Genomic DNA, 18,338 nt, shown 5'->3' with positions numbered 1-18,338 from the left:
TACCGATTGACAAAGGGAATTGTATACGGGATTGATTGAATCCTCGACACCGTGGTTCATCCGATGAGATCATCGTGGAACATGTGGGAGCCAACATGGGTATCCAGATCCCGCTGTTGGTTATTGACCGGAGAGGCGTCTCGGTCATGTCTGCATGTCTCCCGAACCCGTAGGGTCTACACACTTAAGGTCCGGTGACGCTAGGGTTGTAGAGATATATGTATGCGGAAACCCGAAAGTTTTTCGGAGTCCCGGATGAGATCCCGGACATCACGAGAGGTTCCGCAATGGTCCAGAGGTGAAGAATTATATATAGGAAGTCCAGTTTCGGCCACCGGGAAAGTTTCGGGGGTTACCGGTATTGTACCGGGACCACCGGAAGGGTCCCGGGGGTCCACCGGGTGGGGCCACCTATCCCGGAGGGCCCCGTGGGCTGAAAGTGGAAGGGAACCAGCCCTTAGTGGGCTGGGGCGCCCCCCTTGGGCCTCCCCCCATGCGCCTAGGGTTGGGAACCCTAGGGGGGTCCCCCTTGCCTTGGGGGGCAAGGCAACCCCTTCCCCCCTTGTGGCCGCCGCCCCCCCTTGAGATCCCATCTCTTGGGGCCGGCGCCCCCCCAGGGGCCTATATAAAGGGGGGAGGGAGGGCAGGACACAACAGCCTTGGGCGCCTCCCTCCTCCCCTGCAACACCTCTCTCTCTCTCTCGCAGAAGCTTAGCAAAGCCCTGCCGAGACCCGCTACATCCACCACCACGCCGTCGTGCTGTTGGATCTCCATCAACCTCTCCTTCCCCCTTGCTGGATCAAGAAGGAGGATACGTCGCTGCACCGTACGTGTGTTGAACGCGGAGGTGCCGTCCGTTCGGCACTCGGTCATCGGTGATTTGGATCACGGCGAGTACGACTCCGTCATCCACGTTCATTGGAACGCTTCCGCTCGCGATCTACAAGGGTATGTAGATGCACTCCCTTCCCCTCGTTGCTAGTATACTCCATAGATGCATCTTGGTGAACGTAGGAAAATTTTAAAATTATGCTACGATTCCCAACAACAAGCATGTAAATGTGAGGTAGTGATGCAAATATGTGTGATAAGAGAATAAGTATCTATCTCAAGTTCATAGCAAGCATGCATAAAGCGCTCGACAAATGGTCTATGGTAGGCTTAAGAATCATTCACAACACCAAAGAAGATGATATGTCTAAACACACGGGTCAAGTGCAAGACAATCCAAGCATAACGTTCATAGGGTGTAGTGAAGATAGTGTGGCACTCAACACAATAGAAAGAGCAATTGTTCATCACATGTGAGGCAATCAAGGTAAGCTTGTAGCAATGAATGGGACATGGTATATGTGAAGAAATGACATTGTTGCAACCAAGCATATGATAGGAGCAAGTAATCCAAGAATGGGATGCAACACACAAGGTATATATGTCATGAGGCATGGCAATGTGGCAATCATGAGTGAAAGCAATATCTCGAACATGCGTGCAAATGGTGCAAGCAATACATGAAGTATGATCCACGATATCCAAGCTCAAGAAAGATGTCACCTTGAAGGTGTGTCCTTGTGCATCCTTCACAATGCCGAAACGCAAGCAAAAGCGGTGTAGAGGTGAGTCATGGTAGAATGCCTACACAAAGTCCAAGTATCCTACACATGCACAAAAAAGCAAAGAACGTATGCGTATGGTAGATAAACACATCACCCATCATGATGGTTCTCTTCTCTTGCACATAACCATTAGAAGCACAAGTGCATGAATAAGATGATGCAACAATGGCTATATTCTGAAAGGCTTTGGAGGCAATCTCATTATATATGTGAGAGAAGGCTATGGGGGAAATCTCATTAGCAAGACTAAAAACATTGTTGCACTCAATACATGTCAAATCATCTAGCATGAGAGAGGCAACATATGGAGATATATGACAAGGATCAATATGAATCATATGCAAAGCATGGTAATGGTTTTCATCAACCTCAAGGAATGAGCAAGTATGAATCATGGGTGATGCAACATAAGCAAGCATAGAAATCATGTCATGCAAACTAGTGGAGCGAAGATGCAACACACTAGAGGAAATCATGGCAATCATGTCACGTGAGCAAATAGTAGGCATAGGCAATGCACATGACATATCGGCATGAAAGAAAATCATGGTCAAGGTATCATCATAGGTATGGGTCACAATGGAAACATGGCAATAACAAGTGATATCTCCACCAAGCTTGCAAATACACATACAAGTACTAATCAATTGTCATCTGTAATGCAAAGCATGGGTCACAAGTGCATGGAAAATGCATAGTAATGAGCATATCATGTAAAGTGAACATGGCAATATGGGAAAAGGATATATAGTGGACACTCACCCATAACCATGTGAGGGCCATGCAAAAGGAATGCGCGAAGTCTTTGCGCGAAAGGAGCGGTGGTAAGAACAATCCACGTGAATCACCATTGCTCTCTAGAGCTTGTTTCATCAACTCATGGATTGTGAGGTTGACAAGTAAGCTTGGGTACCTACACAACAAATACACAAATGAAAGAAATTGTGTGTGTGCTAAATGTACACATCGTTGATGCGGCTTGAACTACGTCAGTATTTCCCCAAAGTGGAAGGGATGATACAGCACAGCTACGGTAGGTATTTTCCTCAGTGATGAGACCAAGGTTATCGAACCAGTAGGAGAACCACACAACACCACGTAAACAGCTCCTGCACACAAAGAACAAATACTTGCAACCCGACGTAAGAGAGGAGTTGTCAATCCCTCATGGGTAAAAAGATAGGTAAAATTGTAGTAGATTGGATAAATAGATCTCGCAGGAACGTGAGATAAAATAAAAATAAAAATTGCAGCAAGGTATTTTTGTATTTTTGGATTAATAGATCTGAAAATAAAAGCAAATAAAAATAGATCGCAAAGGCAAATATAATAAAGAAGAGACCCAGGGGCCGTAGATTTCACTAGTGGCTTCTCTCGAGAAAAATAGCATACAGTGGGTAAACAAATTACTGTTGGGCAATTGATAGAACTTCAAATAATCATGACGATATCCAGGCAATGATCATTATATAGGCATCACGTCCAAGATTAGTAGACCGACTCCTGCCTGCATCTACTACTATTACTCCACACATCGACCGCTATCCAGCATGTAGTGTATTAAGTTCATGGAGAAACAGAGTAATGCAATAAGAACGATGACATGATGTAAGCAAGATCTATTTATGTAGAAATAGACCCCATCTTGTTATCCTTAATAGCAATGATACATACGTGTCGGTTCCCCTTCCGTCATTGGGATCAAGCACCGTAAGATCGAACCCATCACAAAGCACCTCTTCCCATGGCAAGAAAAATCGATCTAGTTGGCCTAACTAAACCAAAGATTCGAAAAAGAAATACGAGGCTATAAGTAATCATGCATATAAGATATCAAAAGACTCAAATAACTTTCATGGATAAAAACATAGATCTGATCATAAACTCAAAGTTCATCGGATCCCAACAAACACACCTCAAAAAGAGTTACATCAAGTAGATATCCAAGAGACCATTGTATTGAGAATCGAGAGAGAGAGAGAGAGAGAGAGAGAGAGAGAGAGAGAGATAGGAAGCCATCTACCTACTAACTATGGACCCGTAGGTCTACAATGAACTACTCACACATCATCAGAGAGACACCAATGAGGATGATGAACCTTTTCGTAATGGTGTCTAGATTGGATCTGGTGGTTCTGGAACTTGCGGCGGCTAGAATTGATTTTCGTCGACTCCCTAGGGTTTCTGGAATATTGGGGTATTTATAGAGCAAAGAGGAGGTGCAGGAGGCCACCGAGGTGGGCACAACCCACTTGGACGCGCCTGGGCCCCCAGGCGCTCCCTGGTGGGTTGTGCTCCCCTCGGAGCTCCCCTCCAGGTACTTTCTTGGCCCAACAGGTGTCTTCTGGTCCAGAAAAAATCCACAAAAATTTTCGCTGCATTTGGACTCCGTTTGATATCGATTTCCTGCGATGTAAAAAACAAGCAAAAAACAGCAACTAGCACTGGGCACTATGTCAATAGGTTAGTCCCAAAAAATTATATAAAATGATTGTAAAACATCCAAGAATGATAATATAACAACATGGAACAATAAAAAATTATAGATACGTTGGAGACGTATCAATCATCCATCATGATGTGTATGTGCATGTGTGAGTTAGCACAAGATAAGCATCGCTCAAAGAAATTTGATGCATGGTACAAGAACATGTCATCCATCATGAAAGAATAGTTGTTATGTATAACACGATGGGTACATGAGTATGCAATTATAGAAACTGTGTGGCACAACAAAAGCATTTTTATTCATGGGATGCATATGGTGCACACAATCATGGGAAGCATGCAATGGATGGGATGGAACAAAATCTCCTAAAGTATATGAGGAAACTATGGGGGTCTCCTCATGAGCAATATCAAAAACATCATATGGAGAATATGAACAACATCCAAAACAATGCATATCCGAAGCTAGGTGGTCATGATGTGGCATATGAGATAAATGATGCAAAAGGAGCATATAAATATCATCACAAGAAAAACAACTGCCAATAACCATGGTCTTGTCATCTATGACATATGTGCAAATTGGGTTTATTTTGATGATATATGCATAGTTACTACGAAGAGATTGCAAATTGGACATATTGTTGATCTCATGCATAGCATATGACAAGTCAAGCGGATTTTCAAACATGATGTGACCTAAAGAATTGTCACAGGAAATTCTATGTAACATGGCATCACAACTAATAGACTCCACATGGAAATCATCAAACTCATCATAAATGGGTAAATCATCGCATGGGAAAGTCGTGCTAGTATGAAGCATGGTAATATGTGGATCAACATCATGCAAGCAATCAATGTCAAGAATGTCCACTAGTGGGACAAGAGCATCACCTTCACCTATGTTACCGTTCTCATTCCACTCAAGTGGTGTAGGTGAGGTGGTAAAGACCAAATGGTGGTCATCTTCATCGTGATGGAACCATGTGGGGGGTGCATCATATTCCACCATGGCTATCGTCTTGTCCAAAGGAAGGACAAGGCCGTCGAGAATCGGCGCGTCATCGTATATGGGACCTAGCACCAAATGAGAAGACACAATAGAGGTAGAGGTTGAGTCGTTAGAAATTGAATGGCCTCACATGCCCTATCAACTATCACACTCTCTCTATGTGGTGGCTCACTCACTCCCTCAAGGTAGGTGCACTCAAAGTCACATATGGTGGAGTCAGTCATCTCACTCAAGTGGTGGGGGTTGTGGCTCTCCTCACATGGAAATTGGGGCAACTCATCATATATTGGGCTAGTGGTGAAGTCACTCTCACTCCTAATATGGTGGCAAAAGTCACTCAAGTCATCATGCATCGCCGTGGTCGAAGGGAAAATCCCATGCTCAACCATCTAGTCACCGTCTCCGTGGATGAAGGCCGAAGATGGCACATCATCACTCTCGCCTCCAAAGATGGAAGCATCATCCTTGCTCCTCACCATGTTGCTCGCCTCCAAAGCATGATCCTTGATTGACTCTAGAGTCGTAGTCTTCACTGCACTGTCTTGGAAAAGAGTCGAGGTACACTCGGCATCATCAATGCCACAAAGAGGGATGGTGGTGAAGTCGAAGTTGGGAGAATCGTCTTGGAGCTCGTCGGTCTTGGACATCTTAGTGGTACTAACCTCATGCTCGTGGTCGTGGAGCTTGGTCGTCGCGAAGTGAGCTTGGGGTGAAGAAGGCTTGGCCTTCATGAAGTCTTTTTCCATCGTGAGAGCACCAATGTAGTTGCCGTATAGGGACGTGTAGTTCTCGCGGAAGATAGTCTTGTGGATGTCCTTGTGCAAACCCATCATGAAGTGGAACTTCATCAAAATGGGGTCGAACACGCCGGCTCGTCGCAAGGCTTTCTTCATCTCCTTGAAGTACTCGTCGATGGACTTGGATCCTTGTATGGTTTTCTCCAATTGGTGTTGAAGATGTTCCGTGTAGGTGGAAGGCACAAACTCTCGCCGCATAGCTTTCTTCGTCTTGGGCCAACTCATGTCGAAGGTCTTCGAACGTGTATGAAGCCACCATGTCGACGCGTAGTCATGGAAGTTACTTGTGGCGCACTTCACTTGATCTTCGGAGGGTACTTGATGTAGCATGAGGTAGTCGTCCATATTGCGCTCCCACTCGAGATACTCCTCGGGGTCTTGAGTTCCATGGAAAGGAAGCTCGTGGTCGGTGTCGAGGTCGTAGTAGCTCGTGGAAGTTACGGACTTGAGCCTGGGGAGCTTCTCTTGAGCGTAGTCTTGAGGTGCTTGTAGGCGAAGATGCTGCATGTCTGATACGTCTCCAACGTATCTATAATTTTTGATTGTTCCATGCTGTTTTATTATCAATCTTGGATGTTTTATAATCATTTTATAGTCATTTTATATCATTTTTTGTACTAACCTATTGACATAGTGCCAAGTGCCAGTTGCTGTTTTTTCCATGTTTTTTACATCGCAGGAAATCAATATCAAACGGAGTCCAAATGCCATGAAACTTCCGGAGATTGTTTATGCACCAGAAGGGAGATATTGGGCCCTGGTTGCACCTAGGGGGAGTCCCGAGGAGGGGACAACCCACCAGGGCGCGCCAGGAGGCCCAGGCGCGCCCTCGTGGGTTGTGCCCACCTCGGGTGCCCCCCGGACCGGCTCTTTGCTCTATAAATACCCCAATTTTCCATAAACCCTAGGGGAGTCGACGAAATATTCATCCAGCCGCCGCAGAGTCCAGAACGACCAGATCCAAACTAGACACCATCTCGGATGGGGTTCACCACCTCCATTGGTGCCTCTCCGATGATGCATGAGTAGTTCTTTGTATACCTTCGGGTCCGTAGTTAGTAGCTAGATGGCTTTCTCTCTCTCGCTGAATTCTCAATACAATGGTCTCTTGGAGATCCATCTGATGTAACTCTTTTTGCGGTGTGTTTGTTGGGATCTGATGAACTTTGAGTTTATGATCAGTCATATCTTTTTATATCCATGAAAGTTATTTGAGTTTCTTTGATCTCTTATATGCATGATCTCTTATAACCTCGTATTTCTTCTTCGATATTTGGGTTTTGTTTGGCCAACTTGATCTATTTATCTTGCAATGGGAAGAGGTGCCCGGTAGTGGGTTTGATCTTACGTTGCTTGATCCCAGTGACAGAAAGGGAAACGACACGTATGTATTGTTGCTACTAAGGATAAAACGATGGGGTCTATCTCTACATAGATAGATCTTGTCTACATCATGTCATCGTTCGTATTGCATTACTCCATTTTTCCATGAACTTAATACACTAGATGCATGGTGGATAGCGGTCGATGTGTGGAGTAATAGTAGTAGATGCAGGTAGGAGTCGACCTACTAATCTTGGACGTGATGCCTATGTAATGATCATTGCCTGGATATCGTCATAATTATTTGAGGTTCTATCAGTTGCCCAACAGTAATTTGTTTATCCACCGTTTGCCATCTTTCTCGAGCGAAGCCACTAGTGAAATCTACGGCCCCCGGGTCTTCTTTCTTATATATTTCCTTTGCGATCTATTTTATTTGCACTTTTTATTCAGATCTATTAAACCAAAAATACAAAAATACTTTGCTGCACTTTATTTTATTTGTGATCTATTTATTCAATCTATTACAACTTTCTCCCGTCGACACGAAATTTCTGGCGTCGTTACCCGAAAGGGATTGACAACTCCTTTAGCATGTCGGATTGCAAGGTGTTGTTATTTGTGTGCAGGGGCTATTTACGTTGTGTTGCTTGGTTCTCCTATTGGTTCGATAACCTTGGTTTCATATCAGAGGGAAATACCTACCGCCGATGTGCTGCATCATTCCTTCCTCCTTGGGGAAATACCGACGTAGCTTCAAGCGACATCAAAAGGAATTTCTAGCGCCGTTGCCGAGGAGGATCTTCAACATATAGCAGGTTCCTAATCACAAATCTCATCTCCTCGCAATTTACATTATTTGCCATTTGCCTCTCGTTTTCCTCTCCCCCACTTCACAAAAATTTGGCGTTTTATTCGCCTTCTTTTGCATTCGCCTTTTTGCTCGTTTGCTATCTTTGTTTGTGTGCCATGTGTCTTCTATTTGCTTGCATCTTAGCTTGCTAAAAATTTATTGATATGGATCCTCACCCACTTGCTAATCTTTTTAAGAGATCCAATTATGATGAACCAATTTCTAGTGAGTTGAATGCACTAGATTATCTTTATGAAGTTTTTCTTGAGATTCATGAATCTGAAAATTGTGATGAAGAAATTTATGAAGTGATTCATGATAGCTCCTCGAATGAAAAGCATGATTGCAATGATTTTACTCTAAATTCTATTAATGTCAGTTATGATAATAATATGCAAAACCCCAAGCTTGGGGATGCTAATTTTTCTATGACCACTATTTATTGCAATGATCATGATTGGGGTGATTCTTCTTATGATCTTGAAAATTTATTTAAGCCTCATGATGACTATGTTATTTGCAATAATTTTGAAACTGGGTTTGGAAGAGTGTCAACTTCATGTAAAAATAATCCCACATATTTGGAGAGTGTTCAATCTTATGATATTTTTTTATGAAAGTGGGTTTGGAGAGGTCATGACTTTAGTTGATGTTAATCCCACTATCTTGGAAGATCATAAAACTTTTATGCATGTGGATCGTGAAGAGAAATTTTTGTATGATAGCTATATTATTAAATTTTATTATGATCCTACGTATAATTATTATGAGAGAGGAAAATATGGTTGTAGAAATTTTCATGTTATTAAATTCCCTTTCGTTATGTTGAGATTGTCAATGTTTTATTCCTCTCCTTTCCGTATGCTTGATATTTCTTGTCTTGACAATTTGTTTTCCTATAAAATTCCTATGCATAGGAAGTATGTTAGACTTAAATGTGTTTTTCACATGTTTTATGATGCTCTCTTTGTGTTTCAATTATTATCTTTCTGTGAGGATCGTTGAAATCTTATGCCTAGCTAAGGGCGTAAAACTATAGCGCTTGTTGGGAGGCAACCCAATGAATAAAATTTATTTTTATTTTTTGCTTTCTGTTCTTGTGTGTTTGCACAACTATGGTACTGGTATGATTGTGTTTTTTGTGTTTTAATTAGTGTTTGTGCCAAGTAAAGCCTTTATGATCTTCTTGGGTGATAGTTGTTTGATCTTGCTTAAAAAGACAGAAACTTTGCGCTCACGAAAATAATTTTCATAAAGCACAGAAAAGATCTTTTGCCCTGATTCTTTTTGCATAAGATTAATATACAAATTACCATGATCTTCCTAATTTTGTAGAATTTTTGGAGTTCCAGAAGTATTCGCAAAAGTTAGATTGCTACAGATTGTTCTGTTTTGAAAGATTCTGTTTTCTTTGTGTTGTGTGCTTATTTTGATGGCTCTATGGTTTTCTTTGATGAGTTTTTGCCATACAAAAGTTGGAATACAGTAGATATAATACAAAAACAAAATATGAATTGGTTTGATACAACACTTATAGTAGTGGTTTGCTTTCTTATACTAACGGATCTCACGAAGGTTTTGTTGAGTTCTGTGTGATTGAAGTTTTCAAGGTTTGGGTTATCTTACGATGGATGAAAGAAGGATAGAAGAGCCTAAGCTTGGGGATGCCCCCGAGTGGCATCCCCTCTTTCTTCTAACAACTATCGGTATTTTACTCGAAGCTATATTTTTATTCGTCACATGATATGTGTTTTGCTTGGAGCGTCTTGTATGATATGAGTCTTTGCTTGTTTTATTTTGTGTTTTAAGTCATCAATCCTTGCTGAACACACCTATTTGAGAGAGCCAAAATTATTTCATGACTTGTTAGAATTTCTCTCTGTGCTTCACTTAAATCTTTTATGAGCTAGGACTTGCTCTAGTGCTTCACTTATATCTTTTTGAGCACGGTGTGCTTAGTATTTTTGAAGAAATGCACTCTTGCTTAACTTAGATTTATTTGAGAGTTAGTAAAAATCTTGAAGAAATTCTCTCTTGCTTCACTTAAATTATTTTGAGAGAAATCAAAAAATCTATGCTCATGATCTTCACTTATATTTGTTTGAGCTTGTGAAAAGCAACACATGAAAATTAGTCCCAAAGTGATAGATATCCAAGAAGGACAAGTAAAAAAATTCATGAAGATCATTGGGCAAAATAAACTTGATTCTTAGTAATAGTTTTTAGATATGATGATGTGATATGTGAGTTGTGTTGATGAGTAATTATGCTTTAGTAAGAATATTGATGTTAAGGTTTGTGATTCCCTATGCAAGTATGAAAGTCAATAGTCATGCAATGAAATTATATCCTACTTGTGGTGCATTATTCGGTGTTAATTATGCTCAATGCTTGCTTATGAGATTATTCGTTTCTTGGTTGGTCGCTTCTCAAACTTTTGCTAGCCTTCATTTTGCACCAAGTATGACCTCTACTTGTGCATCCAAAATCCTTTAAACCAGTTTTGCCACATGAGTCCACTATATTTACCTATATGCGGTATTCTTTTGCCGTTCTAAGCAAATTTGCATGTGCCATCTCTAATTTTCAAAATAAACTTCTCTTTTGTGTTTGTTTCGCTCGCGGAACGGTAACAGGTGGCTAATATTTTCCATGTTGGATGTGTTATTCTCACGAGGAGTGTTTATTCACTTGTCATTGCACGAGAGTAAGGCAAAGGTTTTAGGGATGCCTAGTCCCAAAATGCAAAAATGAATTTACTTTATGTTGTCAAATAATAAATTCCTTGGAAAGTGTTGGTATGGAGGGCAACCGTGGATACGGCTAGCCATGGAAAGTGAAAGAATGGTGGAACAAGGAATAAAATTTATTTTCTGTTTGGGAACCGCCTATGGCATATCTAGCATGGAAAGTGTTCGGAACTCTAAGTGGTTTTCGTTCGTGGGATGGATACACCTCCCAAAATGTTTTTATCTGTTTTTTTTTTGCTTTGAGCTCTGGCACCTCTGCAAATCCCAACTTCCCTCTACGAAGGGCCTTTCTTTTACTTTATGCAATTTTTATTTTTAAATTTGAGTCTCCATCTTCTCTCATAAAAAGCACCAACTAAGAGGCAATATGATCATACTTAAGTATTGGGTGTAGCTAATCTTCGAGTGTGTTTCATGAATGGATCAATGTTTGTGCATGATGGGCTAGGGATAACTTATTTTAGCATTGATATTTTGAAAGACATGGTTGCTTGTTGATATGCTTGAGTATCAATTATTATGTCAAAACATCACATAAAAGTCCAAATTTCCATGCTACAAAGAAAAGAATATGATATGACATGATAAACAACACTCCACATCAAAAATTCTGTTTTTATCACTTACCTACTCGAGGACGAGCAGGATTTAAGCTTGGGGATGCTGATACGTCTCCAATGTATCTATAATTTTTGATTGTTCCATGTTGTTTTATTATCAATCTTGGATGTTTTATAATAATTTTATAGTCATTTTATATCATTTTTGGTACTAACCTATTGACATAGTGCCAAGTGCCAGTTGCTATTTTTTCCATGTTTTTTACATCGCGGGAAATCAATATCAAACAGAGTCCAAATGCCCCGAAACTTCACGGAGATTTTTGATGGACCAGAAGGGAGATATTGGGCCCTGGTTGCTCCTGGGGGAGTCCTGGGGAGGGGACAACCCACCAAGGCGCGCCAGGAGGCCCAGGCGCGCCCTCGTGGGTTGTGCCCACCTCGGGTGCCCCCGGACCGCCTCTTTGCTCTATAAATACCCCAATATTCGAGAAACCCTAGGGGAGTCGACGAAATATTCATCCAGCCACCGCAGAGTCCAGAACCACCAGATCAAATCTAGACACCATCTCGGATGGGGTTCACCACCTCCATTGGTGCCTCTCCAATGATGCGTGAGTAGTTCTTTGTAGACCTTCGGGTCCGTAGTTAGTAGCTAAATGGCTTTCTCTCTCTCACTGAATTCTCAATATAATGGTCTCTTGGAGATCCATATGATGTAACTCTTTTTGCGGTGTGTTTGTTGGGATCTAATGAACTTTGAGTTTATGATCAGTCATATCTTTTTATATCCATGAAAGTTATTTGAGTTTCTTTGATCTCTTATATGCATGATCTCTTATAGCCTCGTATTTCTTCTCCGATATTTGGGTTTTGTTTGGCCAACTTGATCTATTTATCTTGCAATGGGAAGAGGTGCCCGGTACTGGGTTCGATCTTACGGTGCTTGATCCCAGTGACAGAAAGGGAAATGACACGTATGTATCGTTGCTACTAAGGATAAAATGATGGGGTCTATCTCTACATAGATAGATCTTGTCTACATCATGTAATCATTCTTGTTGCATTACTCCGTTTTTCCATGAACTTAATACACTAGATGCATGTTGGATAGCGGTCGATGTGTGGAGTAATAGTCGTAGATGCAGGCAGGAGTCGGTCTACTAATCTTGGACGTGATGCCTGTGTAATGATCGTTGCCTGGATATCATCATAATTATTTGAGGTTCTATCAATTGCCCAACAGTAATTTGTTTACCCACTGTTTGCTATCTTTCTCGAGAGAAGCCACTAGTGAAATCTATGGCCCCCGGGTCTTCTTTCTTATATATTTGCTTTGCGATCTATTTTATTTGCACTTTTTATTCAGATCTATTAAACCAAAAATACAAAAATACTTTGCTGCACTTTATTTTATTTGTGATCTATTTATTCAATCTATTACAACTTTCTCCCGTCAACACGCAATTTCTGGCGTTGTTACCCGAAAGGGATTGACAACCCCTTTAACACGTCGGGTTGCGGGGTGTTGTTATTTGTGTGCAGGGGCTGTTTACGTTGTGTTGCTTGGTTCTCCTACTGGTTCGATAACCTTGGTGTCATATCTGAGGGAAATACCTACCGCCGCTGTGCTGCATCATCCCTTCCTCTTTGGGGAAATACCGATGTAGCTTCAAGCGACATCAATGTCCAAAGGCAAAGATGCCTTGAAGTCGCTTGGCAAAGATTCCAAGGTAGATGGTGAAGTCATAGAGCGGTGGATGGTGTTGAGCTCTTGATCTTCACGTTCTCGTTGTTGATGGTATCGATGCCGATGTGATCTTGCCAGTGATGGTAGCTCGGAAGGATGTGCACCTGAGTGTCTTCTCGTAGATGAGGAAGATCTCTTGCAAGACTTGTTGAGGGCTTTGATCTCCTCCATTTGAGCATCCATCTTGGCGTCGAAGAAGTTTTTCGTGCTGTCGAACTTGTCATTGTTGCTCTAGACCGAAGGAGGTGTGCTTTGCCTATCAATCACAAGACTCGAGCAAAGGTGAGTAGGAAATGAGATAAACAATACAAAGCTACCTTTTCCCAAAGGTTAGGATCTATCCCGTTTCACACAATGTGAAATGACAGAATAGTGGAATTGGTACCGGACTTGCTTGATACGTCTCCAACCTATCTATAATTTTGATTGTTCCATGCTGTTTTATTATCAATCTTGGATGTTTTCTAATCATTTTATAGTCATTTTATATCATTTTTTGGTACTAACCTATTGACATAGTGCCAAGTGCCAGTTGTAGTTTTTTCCATGTTTTTTACATCGCAGGAAATCAATATCAGACGGAGTCCAAATGCCACGAAACTTCATAGAGAATTTTTATGGGCTAGAAGGAACACAACGGGCCCTGGTTGCACCTGGGGGGAGTCCCGAGGAGGGGACAACCCACCAGGGCGCGCCCCCGGACCGCCTCTTTGCTTTATAAATACCCCAATATTCCAAAAACCCTAGGGGAGTCGACAAAATATTCATCCAGCCGCTGCAGAGTCCAGAACCACCAGATCCAATCTAGACACCATCTCGGATGGGGTTCACCACCTCCATTGGTGCCTCTCCGATGATGCGTGAGTAGTTCTTTGTAGACCTACGGGTCCGTAGTTAGTAGCTAGATGGCTTTCTCTCTCTCGCTGAATTCTCAATACAATGGTCTCTTGGAGATCCATATGATGTAACTCTTTTTGCGGTGCGTTTGTTGGGATCTGATGAACTTTGAGTTTATGATCAGTCATATCTTTTTATATCCATGAAAGTTATTTGAGTTTCTTTGATCTCTTATATGCATGATGTCTTATAGCCTCGTATTTCTTCTCCGATATTTGGGTTTTGTTTGGTCAACTTGATCTATTTATCTTGCAATGGGAAGAGGTACCCAGTAGTGGGTTCGATCTTATGGTGCTTAATCCCAGTGACAGAAAGGGAAACGACACATATGTATCATTGCTACTAAGGATAAAAAGATGGGATCTATATCTACACAATAGATAAACGGATCTTGTCTACATCATGTCATCTGATACGTCTCTGTCGTATCTATAATTTTTGATTGTTTCATGCCAATATTATACAAGTTTTACATACTTTTGGCAACTTTTTATATGATTTATTGGACTAACCTATTGATCCAGTGCCAAGTGCCAGATCCTATTTTCTGCATGTTTTTTGTATCACAGAGTATCCATATCAAACGAAGACCAAATGCAATAAAATCTCACGGAGAATTATTTTGGAATATATGTGATTATTGGGAGTTGGAATCACTGCAAACGGTGGCCCGTGGTGGGCACAACCCACCAGGGCGCGCTAGAGGAGCCAGGCGTGCCGTGGTGGGTTGTGCCCACCTCGTACGTCGGTTGGCACTCTACTTCGGGCGCAAGGAAGCTTATATCCGGAAAAAAATTGTGTTAAAATCTCAGCCCAATCGGAGTTACGGATCTCCGGGAATATAAGAAACGGTTTTCGGTCAGATCTGGGGGAACGCGAAACAGAAGAGAACAGAGAGGGAGATCCAATCTCGGAGGGGCTCCCGCCCCTCCGCTGCCATGGAGACCAAGGACCGGAGGGGGAACTCTCCTCCCCATCTAGGGGGAGGCCAATGATGAAGAAGAAGTAGGGGGCTCTCCCCCCTTGCTTCCGGTGGCGCCGGAGTGCCACCGGGGCAACGATCGGGATGGCGATCTACATTAACAATCTTGCTACCATCAACACCAACTTTCTCCCCCTCTATTTAGCAGTGAACAGCTCTTCCCCCCGCTGTAATCTCTACTTAAACGTGCTCAACTCGATCTATTATTTCCCAATAATCTATGGTTATCCTATGATGTTTGAGTAGATCCATTTTGTCATATGGGTTAATCGTGATCTTGGTTGGTATGATTGTATATTTTATTAATGGTGCTGTCCTAAGGTGCCCTCCATTCTTGAGCAAACGTGACGGGCCCCCGCTGTAGGGTGCTGCAGTATGTTCATGGTTCGCTTATGGTGGGTTGCGAGAGTGACAGAAACTTAAACCCGAGTAGGTGGGGTATGACGTATGGGAATAAAGAGACTTGATACTTAATGCTATGGTTGGGTTTCACGACCTTAATGATCTTTAGTAGTTGCGGATGCTTGCTAGAGTTCCAATCAAAAGTGCATATGATTCAAGTAGAGAAAGTATGTTAGCTCATGCCTCTCCCTCATATAAAATTACAAGAATGATTACCGATACTTGTTATCGATTGCCTAGGGACAAATAACTTTCTTGTTGACACAAACCCTTTTACTAAACACCTAACTTTTATTATCTTGCAAAGTACTTCTAGTTTTATTCTTGCAAAGTAGTTCTAGCATCACACCTACACAATAGTTTCATACTCGTTTCCGGTAAAGCAAACATCAAGTGTGCGTAGAGTTGTATCGGTGGTCGATAGAACTTGAGGGAATATTTGTTCTGCCTTTAGCTCCTCGTTGGGTTCGACACTCTTATTTATCGAAGAAGGCTACAAACGATCCCCAATACTTGTGGGTTATCAAGACCTTTTTCTGGCGCCGTTGCCGGGGAGTTATAGCGTGGGGTGAATATTCTCGTGTGTGCTTGTTTGCTTTATCACCAAGTAGTTTTATTTCTTGTTCTAAGTTGTTCTCTATCTTTAGTTATTGATATGGAACACGAAACACCAAAAAAATTAGTGGTACTTGCTACTCATGAAGATGGGGAACCTCCTAAAACCCTCGATGCTCGTTATGTAAAAGATATTGTGCACTACTTTGATAATCCTGAGAAAACCCCATTCAACTATATAATGGGAGTAACGTTGGATCAACGTGAATACTTTAGGGATTATTGCTTGACTCATAAAGGGAAATTGTTATGGGATCAAATTCATATGTTGCATTGGTATGCTTGGAATTTATGCCAGAGATATGATTATACTTGTTGCTCTAGGATGAATGCTCCACATCTTCCCTTTCCTGTGAATTTAATGATAATGAAACCTTAGCTTCTTATGCTAATGGTATATATGATTACTATGATCTGGAATGGTTAGAAGAATTTGTTGCTTTTAAGGGTGCATATGAAATTGAATCTTTGTTTGAAAAGTTTGAAGATTTTGATGATTCAGTTTATAGACCTGAAAATCTTGCTATCCTTAAGTATTGCTATGATAATTATAAATACAATTATGATATTGATGTATTTATTGAGGATAACTCCGCTGTCCAAGAAAAGACTAATATTTTGCAGGAGTTTATGGAAGAAGAAATTGATGAAACTGCGAGCTCACTGGATGAAAAAGATGATGAGGAGAGCGAAGAACAAATGGAGGAAGAACGGATTGATCACCCGTTCCCACCTTCTAATGAGAGTAACTCTTCAACTCATACATTGTTTAATGTCCCTTCGTTCTTACCGAAGGATGAATGGCTATGATCCCGTTGATTCGTTTGAAATATCCCTTTGTGATGAACTTGATGCTTGTTATGCTTGTGGCCAAGATGCCAATATGAATTATGCTTATGGCGATGAACTTGCTATAGTTCCTTATGTTAAGAATGAAATTGTTGCTATTGCACCCGCACATGATAGTCCTATTATCTTTTTGAATTCTCCAAACTACACTATATCGGAGAAGTTTGCTCTTATTAAGGATTATGTTGATGCGTTGCATTTTGCTACTACACATGATGATTTTGATGAATATAATATGCATGTGCTTGCTGCTCCTACTTGCAATTATTAGGAGAGAGGAACTATGTCTCCGCCTCTTTATGTTTCCAACACAAAAAAGTTGCAAGAAACTGCTTATGCTATGTATTGGCCATTACTTGATGTGCATGAATTGTTCTTGTATGACATGCCGATGCATAGGAAGAGAGTTGGACTTCGTCATTGCTTGATATATGTTGCTTTGTGCTCACTACTAAATGCTAAATCATTGTTGATTCAAATTGGCTTTGATATACCTTGGGATCCGGGTGGATTCATTACTTGAGCACTTTATGCCTAGCTTAATGGCTTTCAAGAAAGCGCTGCCAGGGTGACAACCCAGAAGTTTTAGAGAGTCATTTATTTCTGTTGAGTGCTTTTATAAAGTTTAAAACCAAAAAATATAGAGGGTAACTTAAAACTTTTTCACAAAAGAGAAGCGGTTGGAAGTTATGCATTGGAGAAGTGAGGGCCGACCTTGAACACTTGTGTTCATGCTCATGTAAACAATGTAGAATTTTTCATGAAGATTCTCACAAAAAAAATTATCCCCTTGTACAATTCCATTGTATTATAAGAATAATGTGCCAAGGTTTGCCATTAGGATGTTTAGATTGCTTGTTGGTTTGTGTGGTGCAAAACAGAAACTTTGGCTGTAGTGCGCGATTTTACATTTTTTTACTGAAACGTCAAACGGTTCTGAAACTTTTTGCGCTGTCTTTCTATACAAATTGTTTAATTTTTTCCTATTTTTTTCAGAATTTTTGGAGTAACATAAGTATGGTGAATGTTCAGATTACTACAGACTATCCTGTTTAAGACAGATTCTGTTTTTGATGCATTGTTTGCTTGTTTTGATGAAACTATCAATTTCTATCAGTGGATTAAGCCATGGAAAAGTTATATTACAGTAGCTACAATGCAAAAACAAAATATGAATTGGTTTGCAACAGTACTTAGAGTAGTGATTTGCTTTATTATACTAACGGATCTTACCGAACTTTCTGTTGAGTTTTGTGTGGATGAAGCGATCAAAGATCGAGGAGGTTTCAATATGAGGAGAAGGAGGAGAGGCAAGAGATCAAACTTGGGGATGCCCAAGGCACCCCAAGTAAATATTCAAGGAGACTCAAGCATCTACGATTGGGGATGCCCCGGAAGGCATCCCATCTTTCTTCAACAAGTATCGGTATGCTTTCGGTTTCGTTTCGTTCATGTGATATGTGCAAATCTTGGAGTGTCT

The sequence above is a fragment of the Aegilops tauschii genome, chromosome 5 (genome assembly GCF_002575655.3).
Source record: "Aegilops tauschii subsp. strangulata cultivar AL8/78 chromosome 5, Aet v6.0, whole genome shotgun sequence".
Taxonomy (NCBI): Eukaryota; Viridiplantae; Streptophyta; class Magnoliopsida; order Poales; family Poaceae; genus Aegilops; species Aegilops tauschii.
Note: the sequence above shows the minus strand (reverse complement) of the source record.